Genomic DNA, 8,554 nt, shown 5'->3' with positions numbered 1-8,554 from the left:
GGCATCATGGCTGCCCTCCAGCCTCTGGTGAAGCCCAAGATCGTCAAAAAGAGGACCAAGAAGTAACAAATGGTTTTTCCAGAAGCTTCGCTTTTAGGTATATTTTTGTTTACATCATTAAAAGTTAAAAAAAAAAGATTTGCAATACAGTTGGGGTAATGTGCTGTGGGAACCCCTTTAGCCACTCTTTTGTATGCCAACAGTGGGGGTGTACACCTGTAATCCCAATACTGAGGGATGAAGGCAGAAAGCATTCAGGGTTTAAGGCCAACTTCAGCTACACAGCAAGTTTGAGACTAACCTGGGCTACATGAAACCCTGCCTTAAACAAAACAAAAGAAAGGCCTGTAAGGGGGTCAGTATTCTTTTAGCACGTGATACCCAGAGAGCTGGTATTTGCCGGGAGAACCCCAGGGAAATTCGGAGTGACAGATGAGTTCACAGCCACCCACCTAACACTGAAGCTGAGACTGACGCCCTGGTGTCCCCAGCCCTTGCCAGAGACCATGAAGTTTCCCCAATGCTTGTGAGTGACCTGCTGGTTTCCTGTTGAACTGCAAACTGGAAGGGTCAGATGTAAAGAAGAGACATCCCCTTCGTCCCTCTGTGTGCAGCCATGCACCTCTCACTGACTCCGGCTTCTTCTCTGCCATGTGTGGGCAGGCTGGGCATCGCCGGAGCCAGGTGCCTGCTGCACCGAGAGGCAATTTATGAACTGTGGGTATTTTGTCTGTTTACTTGAAAGCACAAAAATTTGTCACTTGTGTGGGTAATTTGCTACTAATTACGAGCTTACAATCTGCAGATAGGAAAATCAGGGCCAACGTGCGCTTCTTGAGGAACAGGGAAATTACCCCAAGTACCGTGTAATTATACACTTAGCGGGCACCGCACTCCCAACCCTCACCCTTCCCACATGGGCTGACGGTGCAGGGTGAGTTTGCACACACGCCCACAGAGACTCCTTCCCGGGAGGGGAGAGCTCGCCTGCTGTGAAGCCCCGGGGAGCCGCAGCAAAGCCTGGACACACTCTCCACATCCCTTCCAGACAGAGGTGCAGTAGGTCTTGGGCGCCTCCCTCAGGTGATGCAGACTTGAAAGACAAGGAGAAGGTGTAGTCTAGACCTCAAGAAGCCCTCAGTTTAACAGAGATGTGATTCTGGCCTATTGGGACCTCACTGTGATTGGGGGGACAGACACCAGTGTTCCAGGACCCCCTAATCGGATCATTCCACACTGTTGCGGACTCCCGGCGTTGTGGGCCTAATGGAGGAGTGCCCGAGTCCAGGGCGGAGGGGAGCTCACTGAAGAAAAAGGTCCAGATTCAGTGAGGGCAGACACAGTTTCTGGCTACAGGAGACAAACCTGCCCAAGGTGCCTTTTGGGTGGAGCTTCCCCACAAGCAGCACCCCTCTGTTGGACAGGGAGCTGGTGCCCGGGTCTCTGATTGTCTCTGGGAATCTTTCTCTCTGTGTAAACCGGACAACTTGACCATGCCAACTGAAAGCTAACGTGCTATATGCTCAAACCTGCAATGGAAGGTGTGTCCTTTCTATTTAGTAACTTTGCTGACTGCTGTGATTAAATACTGGGCAAGAGGAAGCTGGAGGAAACAGGGTTTCTTTGGTTCAGGGTGAAGGGACATCGTGGCGGGGGAGGTGTGGCAGCGGTTGAGAGAGGTGTGCCCTCTCCCGGCAGTGGAACCTTCAGGAGGTGGGTGGGGCCTATTTGAAGGCTTCCAGATAGACTGCTCAGCAGTTAAGAGCACTGGTTACTCTTCCAGAAAATGCAGGTTCAGTTCCCAGCACCCACATGACAACTCACAACTGTCTGTACCTCCAGTTCCAGGGGATTTCACACCCTCACACAGACATACATGCAGGCAAAACACCAATGCCTATGAAATAAAATAATTAAAAAAAAATAGAAGGCCTCCAGTTGCTGGGGATGCACTGTAGAAGGGGACAGTGGAACCCCATCCTCTCCTGGCACTGTTTGTTTCTCGGATGCCATGCAGTGAGCGGCTTCTTCTGCCTCTGGCTGCAGCCCCAAAGCAATAGGGCCAGCCAGCTGCAAGCCCCAAAACTGTCAGTCTAAACAAAGAAAGCAATTCTCCTATTCTTACATTTAGAATTCTTTTAGATTTACTCATTTTGTTATTGTATGTATATGGTGTTTTGCCTGCATGAATGTACGTGTACCACATGGCTGCCTGATATCCGTAGAAGCCAGAAAAGGGCATCAGATCCCCTGGAACTGGAGTTACAAAGCCTCCATGTGGATGCTGAGAATCAAACCTGGGTCCTCTGCAAGAGCAGCCAGCGCTCTTAAACACTGAGCAAACTCCCCAGACCTTAAGAGCTGGAATTCAGTATGTAGCTCACGGTGACCACACTATTGCAGCAATCCTCCTGCCTCAGCCTCTCAAGAGCTGGGATTACAAGCCTGTGCCATCACATCGGGGTTTTTTTTTCTTTCTTTTCTTAAAAAAATTTGAAATTTATAAGCCAGGAGACAGTGGTATACACATTTAATCCCAGCACTGGGAGGCAGAGGCAGGCAGATCTCTGAGTTTGAGGCCAGCTAGGTCTACAGAGTGAGTTCCAAGGACAACACAGAGAAACCCTGTCTCAAAAGCAAAAAATAAAAATTTAAAATTGTTATGGATCTGTGTGTGTGTGCGCACGCGTGTGTGCGTGAATGATGTTGAGGGGGGCAAGTGTGTACCAAAGCACTTGTGTAGAAGCCAGAGGATGACTTTGTAGATTCGGTTTTCTTCCTTCTTCTTTATTTGGGTCCTACGAATTTAGCTCAGGCCATTACATTTGCACAATGAACCCTTTTGCCGCTGACCCTTCCACTAACCCTCTTTGTTTGTATTTGGTTTGCTATATCCTGTTTGAGACAAGATTTTCATGTAGCCCAGGATGGCCCCAAGCTATGTCGTAGAGGATGACCCTGAAGCCCCAGGGGCACGTGCCACCCATGCAGTTTCTGCAGTGGGGGACATGGAACCCAGGGCTGTTTGCTTAGGCAGGCTCTCTGCTAACCAAGCTGTCTCCAGGTCCCCGCTCTCCTCTTCCTACACTGATTTATCTCTAATGTTTTGTTATGGTGTCAGGGGTTTGTCTGACACACCCTGCAGAGATGCCAGGACCCTCTCCGCCCACACTCCGAGTCTGTCCAGCTGTCCCCCACGGCAGGGCAATGTGTTAGATGATTCTGGAAGCCCCTGTCCTCTCTTCCAGATCCCCTTTATTTGCGGTCCTAAATCATTCATGACTTGCAATAAAGGCCTCCCTGGCCCCCTCCCAGCCCCCCGCAGAAAATATTATTTAACAGAAAGGTGACAGTTATGTAATTTAGTCTCGGTCTCCATTATTGATGAATTTGACCATGAAATATTTAGGCGCCTCTGGGTTCTGCAGCGCAGGGTCTGGCGGGAACAATGTCACATTCCACTTCATCCCCATGGAGGAGGAAGGCTCTCCCTCTCCCTCTCATGACTGCACCCCACCTCTCCTCACAGCTCTTCTACCCCCACATGGGCCTCTACTCAGCACTGGTGTCAAAGGTTTCCTTGGCACCAGCAACCAAATGGCCACAGTCCAAGAAGGAGCCTGCGAACCAAAGGCAGAGTGTGATGCCAGCTAACGGATTCTCTCTCCACTCCACAACAGAGACAGGAGGAGAATGCCTTTGCATTTGAGAAAGCGGAGGCTCAGAGAGATTGAGACAGCTTCTCGGGGTCACCCAGCTACCCGCAGTGGGCCTACACGGGATGGCACCTTTACTTTTTAAAATCTCCATTTTCTCTACTCTGTGTGACACAGGTTTTCAGTGACTCCTAGACCAGAGTTCCTTCTGTCCTGGGTCACAGTCCTGAGCTGGGAATTCTGGGAAAGGTGGAGAAAAGAGAGGACATGAGTCTGTCCTCAAAGGGTCCCCAGCCTGATGGGGGAGAGAGTGTCCTGGGCTGCTTTACTGCTGGCCCCGTTGGCGGTTAAGCTACAGTGGGGATGACTGGGCATCTCCTCCCTGCCATGGAGCTAGACGGAAAGGCTTTTGATCCTTTGACTTGGCACAGCCCCCAAGCAGCCCTGTAACTTCTTGGGAGTGGGGAGTCCTCCCTGAAAAGTTGCCAGCAAGACCTTTTTTCTCCCGGCTCTGCAGGCCTACTGTCTGTCTGTCTGTCTCTGCCTGCCTGGCTGGCTGGGGGATGATTGATGAGCAACTCTGATGTGATGTTAAAATATGCATTAGGCTAATTGCATGCTAATTAGACAGACGAGGCCATTAGGGCTGCTTGGGGGCCCATCTGTGCTCTGGTGTGTCCCTGTGTGCTGACAGATCTGGGGTCTGCTGACACTAGAGACCCAGGCTGTCAGGGGGATGGCCAAGGTGACCTTTGAGCTAGCTGCAGGGATGCCAGGCAGAGCAGGGCTGGTGGGTGGAATGAGGAAGGAGTCATTTTAAAGCCAGGGACCACTTTCTTTCTTGCCCTCTCTTCCCTTCATTTTTTTTTTTCAGGGCAAGAAGGATGCTGTCAGGGCTTCTCTACAGAGCTTAGACTGGTCTTGAACTTACTACAGCTGGCTTCGAACTTGGGATCCTCAATGAGTTGGCATTGCAAGCCTGTGCTACCATGCCTCCTTGCAAGGAAGAGCTTTGGAACTGTACGTTAGTAAATGATGATAGCAAGGTCCCTGTGGTTGGGGTGTAAGCAAGCAGGCAGATGAGTTTCCCCAAAACACTTGGGGTATAGGGAGGAGTGGATTTGAGGTTCCAGTGATGAATAAGAAGCCCCTGGGTCCCTGTCACTTCATCCCCCCAGATGTCCCCTGCCAATCTGAGGCCAACCTGCCCCAGGCTCCATATGGGGAGCAAGGAGGAGGCTGAGAGCTAATGCTGTGCCCGCACTTCACACCCAGAGTACGCCCTGGGTGCCCAGAGCTCTGGGCGAGAGAGAAGACTCATGGAGACCGCCCAGCCCACTCTCCCCACTCAGCACCATTCTGTCCCCGCAGGAGAGAGGTTTCCGTCAGGGCTGGGGACACACTCGTTCCATCGTCTAGTGCCTTGTGTGTAAATATTTCATATCCCCATTGAATATTTTGGGATGATTATGAATTCTTGATGTGGTAAGAACTTGGTATGTATGAGACGTGGGCAGCCGGCAGGAAGGAGGCACAGGGGAGGCAGATCGGGTTGCCATTCCACACGGAAGCCCCACCCACCTCGCTCTCCACACCACGTTCCTCCAGTGCAGCGGCCACACCCCATCCACGAGAGGTACCATGCACACCCCCATGCTGTCACTCTCTTTATATAGTTAGCCCTGCCGCCTTCACCATTTCGCCCAGCCAGCCAGCCAGCAGGTGGCCATTCCTAGGGGAGGCCCATGGTCAGTATCTTATGTGCGGTCATAGGGCAGGGGTCATGTCTTGCCTTCACTACAGAACAAAGAGGGGCAAGCACTATCCCAAGGCCACATGGAGCCAAAGTGACCCCTATGATGGAAGAAGCTCTCTGTTCGCCTGTGAATATCAGTTTGATTATGAAAGTGCCTTGTCCACTCGGGGGAAGGAGGAAACATGGGTGCAGAGGAATTAAGGTTGACCCCATGCTGAGAACCTGATGTCTGGAGCACGTGACTGTGTTCTGTTGACCTGGATGTCTACGGGAAAGTTTTTTTTTTTTTTAAGATTTATTTATTGTGTATACAACATTCTGCCTCAATGTATGCCCGCACGCCAGAGGAGGGCGCCAGATCTCAGAACAGATGGTTGCGAGCCACCATGTGGTCGCTGGGAATTGAACTCAGGACCTCTGGAAGAGCAGCCAGTGCTCTTAACCTTTGAGCCATCTCTCCAGCCCCTACGGGAAAGTTTTTAATCCTGTCTCCTCTTTCTGGAACATACCTCATTAGTCATATCACTGTGACCAAATATTGGATAGACGTGACCTAAAGGAGGCTTTCCTGTTGAGAGACTATAGTCACATACAACACACACACACATATACATACAAAATAAAAATAAGAGTATGATTGGCAGGTGCCTATAGACCCTGAGTAGAAGGAATCTGGCCTCACCTTGTTTCTTTTCTTTTTTAAAGTATTTATTATTTTTAATTTTTGTGGATGCATGTGTACCTTGCCTGTATACCTGTACCTGCTTCCCACAGAGCTCAGAAAAAGGCATCGTATCCCCAGAACTGGGGTTACAGACAGCTGTGAGCTGCCATGTGGCTGCTGAGAACTGAGCCAAGGTTCTTTGCAAGAGAAACGGTGCTCTTAGCTGCTGAGCCATCTCTCAGCCATCCCACCTTCCTGCCTACCCATGAGTTACCCTCGTGGCCTGTTTCAACGGTTAGATTTTTTTTCTTGAGGTGTTTTGTTTTGCTTTGCTTTGCTTTTAAGCAGGATCTCATGCAGGTGGCCAGGCCGGCCTGAATTTGCTGTGTGCTCAAGGATAGCCTTGAACTTCTGCTCCCTTTCCCTCCAGCTCTGAGTGCTGACCTTGCAGGCAGGCACCACTGTGCCCAGTTTAGGCAATGCTGAAGACTGACCCCAGGGCTTTGGGTAAGCCAGCTAAGCACTCCACCAACCAAACAACACACCCCATTCCCAGCATCCAGTTAGCAGTGCCCTGGAGGATTGCCAAGGTCAGAGGAAAATATAAGGGGGCTTTTGGATCATTTGCATGTGAGGCCAGACTCAAAGTGGGGGAGGGACCTGAGGTTATGCTTCCAGGTGACAGCAGGCCTGTCCCCAAAGCTCTGTGCTCTGAGCCTGGTCTCATTACCAGTTGTCTTTCTGATATCCAAGAGCACCCAGGGTGTCCCCCAACCATTCCCCTATTCAATGACAAGTTAGCGTGTCTCAGAATGATATCCACATGGCCCCAGTGATGCCCACATGGCCCTAAGCCAGGTAAAAAGGGTCTAGAAGATGAGACCCCTCCCCTGCTTAGTTTCTGCCCCATAACCAGGTCCTTCACACCTTCTCCAGGGCTGCTGTGATTTCAGTCCCATGTCTGACCTTTGCCCTCCCTTCTCCCTAGAGATGGCCCCCTCAAAGCTGTGTTTATCAGATGTGACCACTAGCTTCCTGCTGGCCTCGACTGTTGTTGTGGTTGTCTTGGGGTATGGAATGGCTTCTTGCTTCTGTCTCTGTAGTTTAAGGGAACAAACCAGCAGTCTCTTCTTCCCACCAGCCTGAGTTATCTCACCATCCCGTGTCTGACCAACTGTCTGCTTGTATTTCTTATAGTTTGAGACATCTGGACTGGTGTCTACTCCCTGCCTGGATGCTCTCTGGCAGCTCTAGAGTCCCTGTGCCAGGAGAGGGAAAAGAGGGCTTCTCTCCTCTATATTTAACATCTCTCTCTGGGCTCTCTCTCCACCACTGTCGCTTCAGCCACTCAGGTGACTCCAGCCCCTGCCATGTACCCGCCAGATTCCCAGTTCCCAAACCGTAAGCAGAGGGACATGCGCCGGGCACCATAGCCTTGTTAGGTATGTTACATGCTCATAGAAACGCATCAACATCTCAGAAGCGTCAGAAGGGAGTCACGCTCATGGTAAACGTTATAATGTGCTGAATCCTTTTGATAATGTCTGTGAAGACACGTTTCTAAGATTTTAAAAGATCAGAAAAAGTTTGAGTCACAGGCATATGTGTGTGGGAGTTATGTACTCAAGTGAGGGCAGACACCCGCAGAGTTCAGAAGAGGGACTGGATCCCTGGGAGCTAGAGTTACAGGCACTTGTAAGCTACCCAACCACAGATGCTGCCACATGAACTTGGGTCCTGGACAAGAGCTACATACTCTTAAGAACTGAGCCTTCTTCTAGTGTGCAGGCATAAATGCAGGCAGAATACTGTATGCATAATACTGTGTACATGATAAATAAATCTTTAAAAGAAAGAAAGAAGGGAGGGAAGGAAGGAAGAAAGAAAGAAAGGAAGGAAGGAAGGAAGGAAGGAAGGAAGAAAGGAAGAAAGGAAGAAAGGAAGAAAGAAAGAAAAGAACTGAGTCATATTAAAAATCTCCATGGAATAGAAAGGGAGGGTGAACATGGAGGGGCTGATCTAAGGCTAGGGCTTGAGAAACCATGGCCCTCCTCCCTTATGTGCAATTTCACCTTCTGTGGCATCCAAAGATACAAAGTGTGGGGCTGAAGAGGTGGCTCAGTGGTTAAGAGCTCTGATTGCTCTTGCAGAGGACTGAAATTTGAATTGCATCGCCTACAGAACTGCTTATAACTCCAGTTCTGGGGCTCTGACGCCCTCTTCTGGTGCCTGTGGATTCCTGCACATGCATGGCACATATAAACTCACGCAGACACACACATACACATAAAGATTTTTAAAAAGATATTATTGGAAAATTGTAAAACCAATGTAATTTTAAGTTATTTTTACTATAGTATTATAACTCATGTTTTAAGTTATTATTAATCTCCTACCAGTCCCAATTTATGAATTATACTTTATCATAATTATGTATACAGAGGAAAAACACACAATGCATAGATTCTGGGCACTGTC

This window comes from Microtus ochrogaster, linkage group LG2 (genome assembly GCF_000317375.1).
Source record: "Microtus ochrogaster isolate Prairie Vole_2 linkage group LG2, MicOch1.0, whole genome shotgun sequence".
Taxonomy (NCBI): domain Eukaryota; kingdom Metazoa; phylum Chordata; class Mammalia; order Rodentia; family Cricetidae; genus Microtus; species Microtus ochrogaster.
Note: the sequence above shows the minus strand (reverse complement) of the source record.